Raw genomic sequence first — 18,268 nt, 5'->3', positions numbered from 1 at the left:
TCTCTGTCCCCAACCCCAATAGCTTTGATAGTTGCACTTCTGTAGTACATTGTTTCCTTGGATGCCAGATCAAATGCATGCAATGCAGAAACAAGCTCCCTTTATTTACAGAACCAATCAAAGTCTAGGTCACCAGTTCTCTCTTATAAGCAGTGGCTAAACAATCTGATTTATGTGGACATGCTCCTGATTTTCATGCTCACGGTAAATGGGAGTTTGAGTTTATCTCATCCATTTCATTTGTGCCTTGAACTTTGATTTTCAGTGCACAGTTTGAGGCATTTGTTTTGTCCTATAAGCCCTTAATAGCTCCAGATATTAAGCCCAACATTAGCCTTACCTGTAGGGATAAGGAGAAATTCAATTCACTTTGCATTTTAAGTTTGCAATTCAAGTTTGCACTCACACCTTCCAAAACAATATTGAAACCAAAACACAGCCAACCTCTGAAATTCAGTTTCCTCTGAATTTTGAAATGCAGTTCTTCGGCCAGGTAATGTGTATAATCATGCATATTGGTATACTAGAGTGATATATATATATATATATATATATATATATATATATATATATATATATATTAGTGAAAGGAACATACAAAGATGCATCGTTTTAGGGGAAAGTGTTTTGCAAAAATTAGGTAATATTTCATAGATGATGGGTATATTAGGGGGAATTCACAATTAAAAGTTGACGATTTTTCCTGAGGGCCTTAAAAAAATAATCAAAAACCTATGTGGAAATGTTGAGAACTCAACTTAAGATTGGGGGAAAATGAGAAACCAAAATGGACAGATTTGCCCATTCCTATTCATCCATACTCACCTCTTGTCTGGACCTAAGAATATGTCTGAACAAGCTGTAGGACCTTTATTAGGCAGTAGCTTTTTTATTAGTTTTATTAAATATAGTTTATTAAACTTATTCATCACTTCACGTAGCCAAAAGGAATCCCAAAGCAAATTACAAGAAAAATAAAATACAACAGTACATATCATTAAAACAAGGCAAATAAACTAAAAGTGTTCATCCATGATACTCATCTACATCGAGAATGAACACTAGAAACAGCTACGGATATTTAGACCATTTATATTGTCCAAATGCTAGGATTTGATGTTTGATGTTTTATCATGTTTTTAATATTCTTTTGGGAGCCGCCCAGAATGGCTGGGGAAACCCCTCCAGATGGGTGGGGTATAAATAAATTATTATTATTATTATTATTATTATTATTATTATTATTATTATTATTAATTGGCTTGGCATTGAAAAGATCACAGTCAGTGGCAAGCAAACTTCCATGGGGATAGCATTCCCTGAGTGGAGGGCAGCCATGGAAAAAGCCTATTCTCTTGTTACTCCCCTATAAATAGCTCTTGGAGGGGTCACACAGAAAAGGGCATAGGATGTTGGTTCCAGGTTCTAGGGAGGCTGAGGTCCATATGCTGGATTGCTGATGCAGCTGCCGCATCTACTCCTTCAGAACTTCTCTGGTCAATTTAATGTAGAATTATTGCTGCTTTCAGACTCTAAAAGAGTCATTGACAAGAACAGTGGGGAGATCTCTTTACATTAACCTGCTTGGATTACCAATTTCCTTTTCAAAAACTGTATTCTAGTGCAACAAGGTGAAGAAACTCTATGTTAAAATAAGTACGCTGTAGAAGCATGCCGTTTCTAGTACTAAGCCAATCTTACTACAGGGGAAAGGATTCAGCCAGCATATTTGGTAAAGGCAAACAGCTTATTTTAAAGTGACAAGCCATTAAGCTTTATCTTGGTTTGGCTACTTCACACCTGAGAGAGTGCAATGTGCTTAGATTCCTTATTATGTTGTTAGCAGTGGCTTCTCAGTTTGTCCAGTGGATAATGATATGTCAGCAGGAGACAAAGCTACGGTTTCACAAAATGGTCTGTTTCTCTTCCTCTTTTTTTTGTTTGTAGGTATGTCAGGATTTTATTTCCAAGGAAATGTGGCTGCACTGGAAATGTGAAAACAGTCGTTATCTATAGCAAAATTGCTGTGTGGGTGGGTGGATGAGTGTTAGATATGGCACCTGGAAAAGAAAAACACACCCCAGCTTCTGCTTTCATAAAAATGATGTCAAGTGAAAGCCAGTGTTCTGGATGTGTGAGACAGAAGCAGGGGAGTATGGATAGCTATCAAAGGGAGCACTGAACAATCTACACTGGGTAGATTTATTCCGTACACTCAGCATTTCCAGACAGCTGAAAACTTCCTAACCTAGGAGACATCATCATGTCAGTACAGTGGTACCTCGGGTTACGCACTTAATTCGATCCGGAGGTCCGTACTTAACCTGAAACTGTTCTTAACCTGAAGGACCACTTTAGCTAATGGGGCCTCCTGCTGCTGCTGCGACGCCGGAGCACGATTTCTGTTCTCATCCTGAAGCAAAGTTCTTAACATGAAGCACTATTTCTGGGTTAGTGGAGTCTGTAACCTGAAGCGTATGTAACCTGAAGCATATGTAACCCAAGGTACCACTGTATAAAATAGCTTGTATAAAATACAATATTTTCCTAGATTTAGCTTTCCCAAAAGCTCACATCATGACAATAGTCTATTATTTCCCTACTGTAGCCAAGACTTAGTAATAAAGCAATTTATTTCACCTCATCCTAGTTCATTGGCAGTGTAGCTAACAGTCTTCTTGCTTTCAGTTCAGCTTCTTCTGTCTCTTGAGTCTAGATCCCCTGCAACACTCTCCATCTTGGCTTCTTTCTTCTGATTTCTGACCCTTGTTGTACCTGGGTTTCTCTTCCCCTTTCAGCTTCTTGAAATTTACCTTCTATGGCTTTTTGAACCCTCTGGCAAGAGCAGCCTCTAAACAGAAAGCATCCATTCTACAACTGAGAACTGGCACAAAATGGCCGAAAAGTTCCATTCCTTCGCAGCATGTTTAGCATTAATGTCCTTTTGGGGGTGTGGGTGTGCACCCCCATTTCCATTTGCTTTGCAACCTCTTTTAAAGCCAAATACATGTACATAGATAATTAGCCTGTTGTGCGATTAATTGCTCAAGCAATTGCCCGAGGATTTATCTTGATACTAAATTATGATGGGTTTCCCCATATTGATGTAGAATGAATTACTGGCTAACTCTGTTCCAAATGCTTGGCTTCCCAAGCTTCATGATGAAGATAATCTTACGAGATGTTTCTGTTCCCTAAAGATAAAGCATTTCAGGCTGCAAACATAACTCTGTCTCAAACGTGCTTTGATAAGAGACTACAAAGTGCGCAATTGAGCTAGTCTAGATTTCAGTTCACAGTTCAGTTTTCAGGGCTATATGAGGCTGGACAACAGTACCTGGCTCACGATTCAGAGGCTTAGCTCTCCTCTTTTCATTTTATCATTGAACCTTGAACCACAGAGTCCAGCTCTGTCCTTGGGATAGGCCCTAAAGCACTAGGCAAGCGGACATAAGAATATGTTGCAGAGTGCAAGCCTTTTATTCTGCTATCAATGCCATACCTGCTTTTGATCAGAATGGAAATGTCCCTTGTCAAGCCTGAGAGTCTGTCAGCCTTTCATGAACAAGAGTAAGCAAAGAAAAACACAAAAAACCCAGAAGAATAATTTTTTTAAAAAAAACAAAGAAGGAATGATATGCTTGGGGGAAATGCCATTAAAAATTAATGCTCAGTTCCCTCTCTCTTCTCGTTCAGAGCTATTTTTCATGTAACCAGGAATCCTTTTGAAGCAAATGTCACACAAAGCTGTTTGGAACATCGGAGACACATTTTGGAAGAAGCCCCCCCCCCCCATTCTAAAGCCTTGATTTGTCGTTCAGCAAACTTATATTTTGATATTCCATTAATGTCTCTTCCCATCTTTCTTTCCTTTTTTTGCAGGCGCAACCAACTGACTAATCTGTAAATCCGGGCTGAATAGAACACCCTTGTAATTATATGTTCAGCAGATTATGCCGCTAATTGCACTTGGCGTATTTGGTAGCTTGCAGATCACTCCTTGGCATGTCATTTGCTGTGTTTTCACACTCATGCCAACCCTTTAAGGAAAATGTCTCTTCCATTGTTAAGTAGTTGAATGGCCATTTTCTAAATGGTTTCAGCACCTAGACAGAGATGGAATCAAGATCTTCTTTGTAGCTATTAAGATAAATTAGCATTCAGCATCTGGGTCTCTCCTGTCCATCTCATTTCCTTCACTTATTTTGAGAAGTCTGCATCACAGCTAGGTGGGAAATCTTTCTCAGTGCATTTGTAGGCATTCCATTGAGAGAAGAGAACAATGCATCTCTCTCTCTCTCTCTCTCTCTCTCTCCCTCCCTCCCTCCCCTCCTGTCTCTCTCTGTGTGGTCTGGGTCTGGCTGGCTTTTTGTGACATTACTCACCATTGCAGTGTAATGGCTTCTATTTAATTGCTGCTTCTGGCAACCATTTTGTGCTGGGGCATCCATGACACACTGTTGGGTGTAATTCTGACTATCAGTGGTTCACACTTGGTAGAACAATCTATTGCTGCTAGGACATTCACCTGTAACTTGTTTATGTTTTTCCTGGGATGTCTGAAAGATAGCGAGAAGAGTTTGGGGTGCTAATGTTATTTCCCCTAGTGGTCTTTGCAATATTCAGTCCCAGTCTTCACCAACCAAAATGGCAGCCATTAAGCCTCATCCATTCAGTGGGATTTGGGACTGAGCTGTAAGGATGTGCGTGCCATATACATTAATTAGACAACAGTTATTCACGGTGTGCAAAGACTTACCTGGGGCTAAGCCCCATTGAATTCATTGAGACTTGAATAGACATAATTTAGATTCAGACAGGTGTTTACTCCTGTTCTTCTGAAGAGCCACAGAAGGTTACTGGCATTAATTTCATAAAGACTTGCCACTGGGGAAAAACATGGGTCAGATTGTGGTTTGTAATGCAAAATGTGAGCGCAACAGAATGGGAGAAAGACTTTTCTTTAGCAGAAAGACATTATAATAAAATTGACAACAGTTTACATCCATAATAGACCCACATGAAAACTCCCATTTGCCTAGCGTGCTCAAGCATTTCTGTCATACTTGAGCACAGGTATGTCACAAGTGGAGAAATTGAGTGGTCTCTCTCACTGATGCATCTTTCTGTTCCCCACATCCTTCCCTCCCACTGTGCTGTGAACTAGGGCAGCAGAGGAAGTATGTACTGTAATCAGGGAAGGATCTGTGTGACCGCAGAGGTGAAGCATCCCCTGTCTCACCATCTGCCGATGGGGAAAGGGTGCCCACCACTGCCATCTGGAATTGTTGAGCCAACTCAATACTCAGAGTCTGTTTACAGTCATAGGTTAAATGTGCTTCAGGTTAAGCGCTTTAAGGTTATGTTCCGTGGCAACCCGGAAGTAATGGAATGCGTTACTTCCGAGTTTCACCGCTTGCACATGCACAGACAGTCAAAATGACGTCATGCGCAGAAGCGGTGAATCGCAACCCGTGCACGTGCAGACATGGGTTGCATTTGCTTCTGGATGCGAACGGGGCTCCGGAACAGATCCCATTCGTATCCAGAGGTACCACTGTACTTCCTGCTACTATTTTACCATCAGTTAATTTTGCCTTGTTTTGTTCTATGCAATAAACTAGCTGGATAAGTTTTTTGTTTTTTTAAATGCTGTAAATAAAGACTACAATGGGCAATTTAGACATTGCTTTAGAAACATCTCCCGCTGTCCTCCAGATGCCTCTGAATAGGACTTGTTGAGAAAGAACGATGAGAGACAGCTATTGCCTTTATGTCCTGCTTTTGAGCTTCCCAGAGACATCTAGTTATCCACCATGGGAAACAGGATGCTGGATGAGTCATGCCTTTGGGTGTATTCAGAAGAGCTCTCCTTATGCTTATATCATGGGCCTCCAATGATGGTGGAAACCAGTGTGTGTGAGGCTGATCCTTTCCTTATTTACTGTAGCCCTCATTGATTACTACATTATGATGACAACAGAATCTTTACCAATAGATCACACATATCCATATATACAGATGACATATGTTCTGACATACATGATGTGCATGATGACTTCAGATGAATTTCTTCCCATGTTACTCTTTTAACCAGAGACCCTTTGTCATTCATACAGTTCTAATGATCTAAGTGGATGAGGTAGAAGGCCACCCCACCTTTCCAAGCAGACCTTGTCTGGCCTAGCCACTCCACTTCCTTCTTTAAAATTCCTCCCTCATCAAGCACTGCCCAGATCAAATGATCAATTATCAATTCATCCAGTAATAATTTGGTGATCAATTTATCACATATGTGCATGTTTCCATTTGATGTGCACAGCTTTTACATGCTTAGGGAGTATCTGCAGTTGTCATTTTCCCCAAACCAGCTGTGGTTTGGCTTGGCATCTCATGTGTACCAAGCCACTATGTCTCTTCCTCCTTCCCCACCATATGACTTCTGCTTTGGTAAAACTTGCTTGCCTGAGCAACCTTAAATCATCCTTAGTCTGATGCATGGCGATGGTGTGGCTTCTTGTGGCTGCTGTGTTCATAGGGAGAATTCTGCCTCAGTATGGGCAGATGGAGTCCTGGTCCTTTTTGCTCAATAATTCTAATTGTTATTATTTTGTGTGTGTGGTGGTGGTGGTGGGTTTTTACATGATACCACAGAAGTTAGTTTGTTGACTGGCAGGAATCCGTTAAAGACTAGCTTGTCTTTAATACCAGCTCACAACTTGTCCAGAATACATTAATTATTGTTTTATGTATAGTTTACTTCTATGAATATTTTTATGTTTTTCTCCATGCATCACTTTACCCATAATTTTTAGCCTTATTTACTTTGCTGGAGTATATAGTCACTAAGTTGTACCCTCTACCCTCAAGATAACAATCTTGAGACCACTGTACAAATTAAATCAAATGATTGAAAGGCTTCTAAGTAGTTCTTCCAAGACTCTATTTATTGTTTAGTGAAAGAATTATGGAGTGTTTGGTTAGAAGATCTTCCTTTAAGCTGTCATCTTTCATCTTTTATGTCTCCTTTCTTTCCACCCTCTTCTCCATGTGCATTATCTTGCCAATGATTAGATAATTTAACTCTGGCTCCCCTTCTACTCTCTCTCACTCCCAATCCGTGTCTGCTTCAATTAGGTCCTGGTTCTTTGACTTACTTTCCTGCCATCCAATTTCTCTTTAACCAGTGACCTCCGTGAACGCTAATTCTATCTAAACCCTAATAAAAAACAATCAGGAGGTTACACAGCCCATTAGGCTGGCTTCAGAGCTGTAATTCATGTTTTATTCATGTCCCAGCTTTCACCCTCCAACGATAAAGGCAAGCCTACTAGCTAAAGCTGTGCGCGCATGCATGTTTATCTGTTGCTTACTGTATACAGCTGCTTTGTATTGAACCTGACCTGGAATCAACCTTGCAAGTATGGTGTGGAGTACATCAAAGCAAATAGCGGGTAACTACTGAACTAGTGCTGTGTGGCACTGTGGGTTAAACCACAGAACCTAGGACTTGCCGATCAGAAGGTTGGCGGTTTGAATCCCTGCGACGGGGTAAGCTCCTGTTGCTCGGTCCCTGCTCCTGCCAACCTAGCAGTTCGAAAGCATGTCAAAGTGCAAGTAGGTACTGCTTCGGCGGGAAGGTAAACGGCATTTCCGTGTGCTGCTCTGGTTCGCCACAAGTGGCTTAGTCATGCTGGCCACATGACCTGGAAGCTGTACGCCGGCTCCCTTGGCCAATAAAGCGAGATGAGCACCGCTGCCCCAGAGTCGGCCACGACTGGACCTAATGGTCAGGGGTCCCTTTACCTTTGCCTTTACTGAACTAGCAGAGCACAGGGACAAGCAGAAAAGAACCCAAGTCACTTGTGTAAGTGTGGACGCATCCACACTTCCACTTGACCCACACTTCCTAGGCATGGGTGTGAGTAGTTTTTCCTTTGCACCACTTCTTTCCAGGGGAAAGTCCACTCTTTGGTGACACATCAGAACAAATGGCAATCCAGGGGAAACCCCAATTGCCATTTGCTTCAACTGAGTTCTAAAGAGTGGTTTCCCCTGGGGATAAGCAGCAGGACCAGAGGAAGTGTGGATAAGCCTGTGTAGTGGTATATGAAGCATTGTGCAATGGTAGCTGCACATGTAGCTCAGTGCTCCCCTTTTCTGGGTTTAAATGGCTTTTCAGCAGGACTGGTTCTGCTTTAGTTGACTGCTTATGCTAGGTAACCTAGAAACCTAAAAATATTTTGTTTGGAACCTACTCAAACCCCCAGAGGGGAATGCTTCAGATCCCAAGTGAAGCCTTCCCCCCCCCCCGAAGCTTTGTATGTCTTTCCATTTACTACAGTGGGGGGGGGATGACTGTAATAGGTTTTATCCATCACAGGATTTCCATTTCTTCTGTTTCAGAGGGTTGTGTTCCAGAGCTGAATTTTAGGGCATAGGGGAGGGACATGGGCTCGGAGGGGGACAGGTTCAGGAGATTTGTGCAGGGGGAGTCTGATGCTTAGGGGGGTGTTTTTAACAGGACATCTTGTCCTCTCTGGTTACATTCAAGTTTTTGATGATAAAGGATTAGAAGCATCCCAGAAATGCATTCTGTGAAATTCAAGGAGGTTAGATATCCATCAGCAAGATTTTCATTTCATGAGGCAAGTGTCAAGTGTTAATTCCCTAAAGATTAAGCATTAACTAAGCTCTGAACATCAGCATTTTATTTTGTCAGTCTTCCAGGTACACCTCTTTTCCAGACCTTGGATTATAATTTAATACCGTTTGTGACTGCCGTTGCTACTTGGTTGTGTAAATACTTAATAGTGGTATAATAGCAGAAAGTAACATCTACAGTTCAAAAGGAGAAAAAGGAGATAATGGGGATGGAGGCCCACCTGGTCCTAATGGACTAGGTAAACCCACCATATTAGTACTGCTGTTAATGTCTTAACAGCCAACTTAAGGTCCTCTTTAATAAATTCTAAATTATGTATATTTTGTGTAAGCATGTATAAGGCAGTGTTGTAAGATAAAATGTTTTAATTTTGGTTTATCCACTGAACTTTAGCAAGTGATCTGCAGGCAGATGTGAATTAGCCCTTAGTGGTCCAAGTTATCTTTTCCTACCTCCTCCCCTGCAAAATTCCTACTATGTATGGGATAACACAGGGGCAGAGGGGCTCGTCAACCTGAAAAAGTATCCCATCTAGGAGAACGAAAACTCTGATCCTAAACCTCTGCTGCCTAGCAAGATATCTTCTGGAGAAGAAAAGGCTAAGGAGTAAACCCTACATACATCTGGAGTGGAGTCCCTAAGACAGTTGGATGGCGTCTTGTACGCCTCCTTCCAGCAACTCCTGCAGCCAAGCTGGTGCCAAATGTATTGCTCTTCTTTCCCTTGGACCACATCAGCGAGGCCAAGAGGGGGTCTTGCTGTCTGGGCAGCCAGGACCTCCATACACACTGCCCAGGCTTGTGCCCTGAGGTGGTTACTTCAGTGCTGCAACCACAGCAGTTTGACTTCACTCATGGAACATACCCCATTTTCTTTTGAGACAGATGGGTGCCCACACAGGACACAAGAAATGAGAACTACTTCAGCATTTTAGTATTGGATTATGTGTCCTTTATGCTTACCTCTGATAGTATTCCTCCATAGTTCACATTATAATTTATCTGCTCAGACTCCCCCCTCCCCCCAGAGTGCAATAATGTCTCTGCTGACGGTCTTGTGGACTTGCAGAATACAGGCCAACTGTCTATTCGCACAGTTGCTCCTGGGCATCATCTCCTACAGCTTTGTCGCCACCGTTGATTTAGAGGGAACATGAAGCGGCTCAAGTTGGAAGGGAGATAACTAGAACACAGATGGCGCTTGAGCTTGACTTGCTACAAAATGGACAGATTGCATCACAGAACATTTTTTTAAAAAGATAATGCAGTGGCAGTAAGAAAGATATACTCTTCCTTTGTTGCTGTTGCTTCTCTAAATTGTATTCCAGGTGGTAAATGACCTAGTAAACTTGGACTGCCTCTACTTTGAGATTGAGCCATTTATTGCTTGCTGTGATTAGTCTGCTACTCTCTTTGTGGACTGAACCACACAAACTCAGTTCAATTTGGAGGACATGATTTCAAATATAGTGTCAGAGTTTGATGCATTAGGGGCTGAGTCTTTCACTGTTTGTTCAGACTGGTTTTCAGTGGGGCTTGCCTGCCAAAGTACAGGTGCATGGAGAGGGGGATACCTGTGAGCTAGACCCATGCCTCTCTGGGTCCCTTGTTTGTTGGTTATCAAGGCCACAGTCAGAGACAAGTTGTCAGAAAGTCTTAAATCTGCTGTTACTCGGGTCCCTCTTCAAAATTCTATGCTGGATTGCAGATACCACCTAACCGTTCAGATCTTCTCCTTGTGAAAGAGGCTGTTGGACTGTAAGATTTCTTCCACTTCCTGAGATTGCTTAGAATCCCTTCATCTTCAGCTGGTGATTAATGTAGGAAATGGCACCATAAATTACATTGTTAGGCCTTTCTTTGATAACACTGAACTTGAGAAGTTCGTGACTGATTATCACACCTGGGAGGCACTTATAGGACTACTGCAAAATGGTTCTGTTATTTCAGACTGAAAGATCACAGAGGTTATTGAGATACAACCATTCACTGGTTCCCTGAGAGGACCCTAAATGTGCCAAAGGATTCCATCTTGAGGATGATTATTAAATTTAGTAGTCACTTCAGAAAAACAGTACAAAATATTAAAATCAATATAACAATGCTAACAAGTGATCAGACACAAAGGTTTGATTAGAGGTTAGAAGTTCCATAGCAATATGCTGATGCAGGGGTAAATCAACTCCTCCTACAAGTACTTGATTCAGAGAAGACTGAAAGGGTGGCTTTTGTGACAATAAATTGGTGACATTGTAATAGCTGGTGCTGACCCTTCTCTGATCTTTCAGGATTGCAGCCTTGTGTTGTTATTGGATGAACATCTGTTCCAGGACAAAATGAATGTCTCAAAGGAAATAGTTTTTTCTTCTGTTGTTGTTTTGCCAAATGTAGCTACCAAATATAGCCTGATTTTCACCAAGTGTACCTAATTGTGAATCAGACCTGATTGAAATTACTAAAAAACTCTTCAATAAGTCAATTAAATTCAATGTTCGACCCCCATCCTCATTACCTTCTGGTATTTTATCACCAAGCATTGAATGACCAAGCAATCGATTTTCTTACAAACTTCTGATTTATCACATTAATTTTCATTGATGCTATAATTTTTTTAATGTTGGGAACTATTTTGGGAGACTGTATATCTGCAAAATAGTACAGTGGTACCTTGGGTTAAGAACTAAATTCATTCTGGAGGTATGTTCTTAACCTGAAACTGTTCGTAACCTTTATGAAAGAATTGTTATCAAGCACCAACAGGTCTATCATATACTGATCTCAACTTTCCAAGAGTTAGTTCTTATTTAGCCAAATCAGCACCATCCTTGCACAAGAAGAAGATATCAGCAGGCTTGGAGGAGCTCCAGCTTTGGGGGAGACTTTTAAGTGTGGGACCCGAAGGACAGCCCAATGAAGACTGAACCTACCCAGAGAAAGAGAGGATGAGAAGATGTGTGTCATTCACTCATGCTTAGATTACAGTGAGCTTGCCACTGTCCCACACTACTCTGATTCCATTGTGCTGACACTTCCAATTTCACTGGCAGCTTCGGGGGGGGGGGGAATAGAACAAAATAGCAGGTGGCATTTGGTCACATTTATGGATTCTGTGTTGAAGTTTGAAGAAGGAGGTTCCAGTCATCAGAATGACTCTGAGGAAGCAATATAGTTTTGTTCTAGCTTCCCCAAATAAGCAAAACCAACTCTACTCTACATTTTCCTCTGAAGGCAAAATATTTTGGTCTGTCTGTAGAAGATAAACCATTTCTCTAACAGTTAGGCACCTATAGCGTCTCTTTAAATTTGACCTCAAAAGCAGCTGAGGAGATTTTGGTGCCCGTGGCAGAAAATCCAAACGCTGCTCATCATGTAATAAGAAACTAAATAAATGACAATTTGCTGCCATTTAATACGAGTCCAAAATCTGCCGTCTGAGGCAAAGCTGGCTCGCTCAGTCTAATGGCAAGACACACCTGCCTGACCTATGCAAAGATTAATGTAAGGCTAACAGAAATTATAATTAGACATGAATATTTTATTATTTATCGGGGTGAATTTTTAACAAATACATAAACTTTGAGTCTTTCTACACTGCAATGAAGAAAAGAACTCAGAAATGCTGCATGCATTTTGTTTAAAATGTTTTGGGGAAGAAAACTAAACTCATTATTTAAAACTGACATTTTGACATGAAGTTGTCCCCTCAAGAAAACATCCTATATAAACCATCACAAATAGCTCTGCACACCAGCACCTTGGTTGGTCTGTGATTAATTAACCTTTATTCTTTATTTCCTTTAAAATGAAGCCTTTTCAGCAGAGAAATTTAAATAAAAGGAAAGAAAGGGCACATCTCTATTAATGTTAGATTATGACAGAAGATAACACAACATGCTAAATAATTCCCAACAAAGTCCTCTGGTCAGATTTATATTACATTTGTAAGTTACTGTATTTTAAAAATTAATGAAAGATTTAATTATGGCATTGTTGCCACTGACCTTTTTAAAACGACTTCCTCATAAATCGGCAGATGATTTGCAGTGTTTCTCCAGGTTTATGGCTTTCTTTGGGGGGAAAGCTCACAAATTAATGGCATCCATCCTTGACTCATTTTTTATAAAAGGCTGAAAGTTTACACATTCTACTGAGGTGACTGAGACATTATTGCAATTTATTTGGGATGCTCATGGGGTTTAACCATTTATTTGAGGAATGTAAAGACTAGCAGCTCGTTGGGCTGTAAAATATTATTTTACCATCCAAAGTGGGGAATATTTGAAAGAAAGAAAGAACACATTCTGGAAGGTGACTTTGTCCAAATGCCATCTGGCTTCCATATTTATTGTTTCTCAATAGTTTCCAATCCAGTTCTGCTCAGCTGAGAAATCAAGTAGTGACTTTTCCTATTGACTTTCCAGACTACTGATTTGAAAACTTGGCTGTGTTCTTCCATCACTGACAGAACAGTACTTGCAAAGTTGGCACTGTGGTTCCTGGCCTAGCTGTCTATGGGCAGGATTCACCTAACAAACCATGTTAGTGGAAGTTCTGCACAAAGGTTTCCAGCTGTGGAATAGTTCGTTCTTCTTTCTCCTTCCCCCATACACCCCCCACACCATGATTGGCACAGGGGATTGGTAGAAGCCCTAGAACAGCACACAGGGGGAGAAAGATGTTCTGTTTGGCAAACTGATAATGTTTGAACAAATGGAGCATTTGTAAAAGCACAGTGTTGAATTCCACCCTGTACACACTGTCTTAATTAACAAGTAAATGATTTTTTTATTTAGTTAAAAAATCCCTGATTCTGATCAACTCAACATAGGATCTGTTTCCTAAGTCAATAAAACTGGGGAAGGATAATGAGTGAGTGGCACACAGGTAACTTTGGAGCAAACATAAGATTTCAATGAAATCATAGGAAAATGTAATATGTTGCAGTTGTTGTATTTTTACTAATACCAGAACTAGCTCCAGAACTAATTTAGAAGAATTAGGTCATGCAAAGTGATCAAATTCTGTTCCAGATTTGACCTCACCTCCAGTAACATTGTTGTTGTTGTTGTTGTTTAGTCGTTTAGTCGTGTCCGACTCTTCGTGACCCCATGGACCAGAGAACGCCAGGCACCTCTGTCCTCCACTGCCTCCCGCAGTTTGGTCAAACTCATGCTGGTAACCTCGAAAACACTATCCAACCATCTCGTCCTCTGCCGTCCCCTTCTCCTTGTGCCCTCCATCTTTCCCAACATCAGGGTCTTCTCCAGGGAGTCTTCTCTTCTCATGAGGTGGCCAAAGTACTGGAGCCTCAGCTTCACAATCTGTCCTTCCAGTGAGCACTCAGGGTTGATTTCCTTCAGTATGGAGAGGTTTGATCTTCTTGCAGTCCATGGGACTCTCAAGAGTCTCCTCCAGCACCATAATTCAAAAGCATCAATTCTTCGGCGATCAGCCTTCTTTATGGTCCAGCTCTCACTTCCATACATCACTACTGGGAAAACCATAGCTTTAACTATACGAACCTTTGTTGGCAAGGTGATGTCTCTACTTCTCAAGATGCTGTCTAGGCCTGTCATTGCCCTTCTCCCAAGAAGCAGGCGTCTTTTAATTTCGTGGCTGCTGTCACCATCTGCAGTGATCATTGAGCCCAAGAAAGTAAAATCTCTCACTACCTCCATTTCTTCCCCTTCTATTTGCCAGGAGGTGATGGGACCAGTGGCCATGATCTTCGTTTTTTTGATGTTGAGCTTCAGACCATATTTTGCGCTCTCCTCTTTCACCCTCATTAAAAGGTTCTTTAATTCCTCCTCACTTTCTGCCATCAAGGTTGTGTCATCTGCATATCTGAGGTTGTTGATATTTCTTCCGGCAATCTTAATTCCGGCTAGGGATTCATCCAGCCCAGCCTTTCGCATGATGAATTCTGCATATAAGTTAAATAAGCAGGGAGACAAAATACAGCCTTGTCGTACTCCTTTCCCAATTTTGAACCAATCAGTTGTTCCATATCCAGTTCTCTGTAGCTTCTTGTCCCACATAGAGATTTCTCAGGAGACAGATGAGGTGATCTGGCACTCCCATTTCTTTAAGAACTTGCCATAGTTTGCCGTGGTCGACACAGTCAAAGGCTTTTGCAGTCAATGAAGCAGAAGTAGATGTCTTTCTGGAACTCTCTAGCTTTCTCCATAATCCAGCGCATGTTTGCAATTTGGTCTCTGGTTCCTCTGCCTCTTCTAAATCCAGCTTGCACTTCTGGGAGTTCTCGGTCCACATACTGCTTGAGCCTTCCTTGTAGAATTTTAAGCATAACCTTGCTAGCGTGTGAAATGAGTGCAATTGTGCGGTAGTTGGAGCATTCTTTGGCACTGCCCTTCTTTGGGGTTGGGATGTAGACTGATCTTCTCCAATCTTCTGGCCACTGCTGAGTTTTCCAAACTTGCTGGCATATTGAGTGTAGCACCTTAACAGCATTGTCTTTTAAAATTTTAAATAGTTCAGCTGGAATACCATCACTTCCACTGGCCTTGTTATTTGCATTGCTTTCTAAGGCCAATTTGACTTCACTCTCCAGGATGTCTGGCTCAAGGTCAGCAACCACACTACCTGGGGTATACGAGACATCCATTTCTTTCTGGTATAATTCCTCTGTATATTCTTGCCACCTCTTCTTGATGTCTTCTGCTTCTGTTAGGTCCTTTCCACTTTTGTCCTTTATTATGGAAATCTTTGTACGAAATGTTCCTTTCATATCTCCAATTTTCTTGAACAGATCTCTGGTTCTTCCCATTCTATTGCTTTCCTCTATTTCTTTGCATTGCTCGTTTAAGAAGGTCTTCTTGTCTCTCCTTTCTATTCTTTGGAAATCTGCATTCAATTTCCTGTATCTTTCACCATCTCCCTCGCATTTTGCTTGCCTTCTCTCCCCCGCTATTTGTAAGGCCTCATTGGACAGCCACTTTGCTTTCTTGCATTTCCTTTTCATTGGGATGGTTTTCGTTGCTGCCTCCTGTATAATGTTGCGAGCCTCCACCCATAGTTCTTCAGGCATTCTGTCCACCAAATCTAAATCCTTAAACATTGGGCTATCCCAATTGCTGGGAAGTTTGTGGTAATGGTGCTTCCAGCTCATGTGTGTGTATTAGCCAGTACAGTTGCCATATGTCTGGAGTTTCCTGGACATATCCAGAACACTGCAGTCAGTGCAGCAGTGTCTGGGTGAAAATCGGGACGTATGGCAACTCGTGTTGGCAGTGCCATTTTCCCCATAAAAATAGCTCAAAACCAACATTTTAAAGGTGATTTGCCCAAGAAGTTCAGCAACTTTGGGCAAAACTTTAAAAAGCTCAACAACTTTTCTGTCTGGATTTTCACTGTTTGAAATATGGCAATCCTACAGTACAGCCACATTAAAGACACGCACACACACTTTGTGTGAGCCTAGAGCTCTGCATGGCATCAATGACACCCAACGAAGCCATAGCAAACAGCAGTGGTAGTATCAGCATCCCAGTAGTTGTAATGGTGGGCATTTGCCCCACTGTGCCAGATATTGCTCACAGCAGCCCAAGCAACCTGAAAGCAAAGAACAGCTTTACAGCAGCAGCTATTTCTATTACCAGCTATCTGGAAGTGTCTAAAGAACACATTCCACCTTATGCTGCATGCAGGAACTACAGGCCAATCTCACTTCAATCTGTTAGACTCTCTCCTTCCCCAGCCGAGGATTTTTGAGGAGCGAGGCTTGGAGTTGATGATGGCAGGCCTGGCAGCGAAGAGGAAGTGATGGCAAGCAATTAATTGGGCTTTTGAAGTGCTCACACTGAATGCTTTAAAAATATTTAAGGTTAGACTTGAAACTTGAAAAGCCCAGTAAATGTTCATGGTGAGCCAGAGAGGGGTTCACATATCCCGAGTTAACAATTCATAACAATATATTTGGTATACATGTGTTCATAGAATATTTTGATGGACACCAGCAAATCCTAGGCTGAAATGATAAGATGTATTTCCCCATTCTAATTAAGTAGAGCAGCATTAAACCTAAAGTGAAATACCTTGGGCCTCTCCTCTCCTGCCTTCCAAGCATTGGTGGTCATTACAGCAGGAAGAAGGTGGTGAAAGAGAAGTTATTTCCATGCTTATCTTTCCATTTCTACAGTGGAAGGGGAAATGGGTATGTCATTCCTGCTGCTAATACTGAGTCAAGGCTTCCCATTTCTTGATCAAATAGGACTTGGGGAGCAGGCCAATTTTTTTTATTTTCTCTTGACACTTCAAGAAACCCCCAAACTTTGTGCATCTAAGTGCAAATCCTGCAATGTAAGTAAATTCTCAACGCAAAACATTTATAAAAAATTGTGTAATCCCACATCAACATTGAAAAATTAATAAATAAACGATGGGCCCTTATTATAGGAAGCTGGCCTAGAACTTTTTCTACAACTAGGGGGAAAATATCCTTTTGCAATTCCTGCTGCTTTAATTACATTTAGTATATTATTGTTTCTGTCTAAATTATAGTGATTAAATACATCTTCTTTGAAATCATTTAATTAAAGAGTAGCTAGTACTTTCTCATGTTTAGAATGCTAATGCATTTGCTTTCACTTGAACTTTTTTCTATAGTTTATTTCTGCGGGATTATCAGTCCCTCTCCTTTTAAATTTCCCCAAAATACGTGTGAGGGCTGCTGGGGTTTACTTGATGAATTTGATAGTGGAAAAATGAAAGCTGTGTCTTTCAGTGCTGGATTATCATCAGTGCTTGATGCCGATAGTGGGGTGTCTGGCTTTTCTGTAAGCTTGTGTTTAATATGCCATGGCCCAGAAAATGTTAGGCTCCCGCACTCCTGGATAGCTGATAAGTTAGTAAATGTGATATACCAGATTGCTTTCACATCTGGCATAAAGCTATCAAAGAAACCAGTGGGACTGTATTGATGTGCACCAGCTGTGTGTGTGACCACTAAATGGAAACATGTACAAAGCATAAGATGCTAAATCAAGTGTGAACAAAGTTTTCAGCAAGGCTGTATGGTAGTATGTTATATAGCTTAAGCAGATAACAAGGAGAAAAGAGAAAAGTTTCATCAGCACACTATTTTCTCATTTTGTCAGCTTGAATGAGTGGTTATAGCAGAGGGCAGAGTACCTTCAACCCCATCGTTCAGATTCACTACACATATGCAGCTAGTAATTATGTAATTGTACAACGTACTGAGTGTGGTGGTCCTGGCATAACCATGCTATAATCAGCTGTGCTTCAGTCAATGGCAGGGGTGAATTTGTTCCAGCCCTACCTCTTAGCTGAAGTAGACTCAATTGGAATTCCCTAAGGGGGAGGGTGAAGGACACCTGGGCCACAGGTGACCAATCACAGGGGCGCTGACCATGGGATGCTCTGACCCCCATTTGCCCTCTTTCTACAATCAGCTGTGTTTCAATCAAATCTTTTTATGTTCTAGAGGAACTGTTCCCTTTCCCTTTTGCTTTCTAATATCATAAAGAAAACTGGCAGGTGATCCTATGGCTCTCCACCCAGGAAAAAAAGACATTTACAATAATCTGCTTTATTTTCTCAACCAACAGAGAAATATCACACAGCA

The 18,268-nt window shown here is 41.3% G+C and overlaps 1 protein-coding gene and 1 long non-coding RNA gene across 3 annotated transcripts in view; one reads left to right on the top strand and one right to left on the bottom strand.

Moving 5' to 3' along the window:
- SORCS3 (sortilin related VPS10 domain containing receptor 3) overlaps positions 1–18,268 on the top strand; it is a 422,195-nt gene that overhangs the window by 349,758 nt on the left and 54,169 nt on the right. The gene's annotated exons all lie outside the window — the stretch shown is intronic.
- On the bottom strand, positions 2,608–4,942 carry LOC310845872. Of its 2 annotated transcripts, none has more exons than XR_014565016.1 (3): positions 4,760–4,942; positions 3,179–3,194; positions 2,608–2,749 (listed from the first exon to the last, which is right to left on the bottom strand). It is a non-coding gene; the product is annotated as an uncharacterized lncRNA (long non-coding RNA). The 2 variants fall into 2 exon arrangements; XR_014565017.1 differs by lacking the exon at positions 3,179–3,194 and adding an exon at positions 4,386–4,559 and having other exon boundaries at positions 2,640–2,765.

Source organism: Podarcis gaigeae, assembly GCF_964106915.1.
Source record: "Podarcis gaigeae genome assembly, chromosome: 5".
In the NCBI taxonomy this organism is placed as follows: domain Eukaryota; kingdom Metazoa; phylum Chordata; class Lepidosauria; order Squamata; family Lacertidae; genus Podarcis; species Podarcis gaigeae.
The sequence above is the reverse complement of the archived record's forward strand: the minus strand, read 5'-3'. Positions and strand labels throughout refer to the sequence as shown.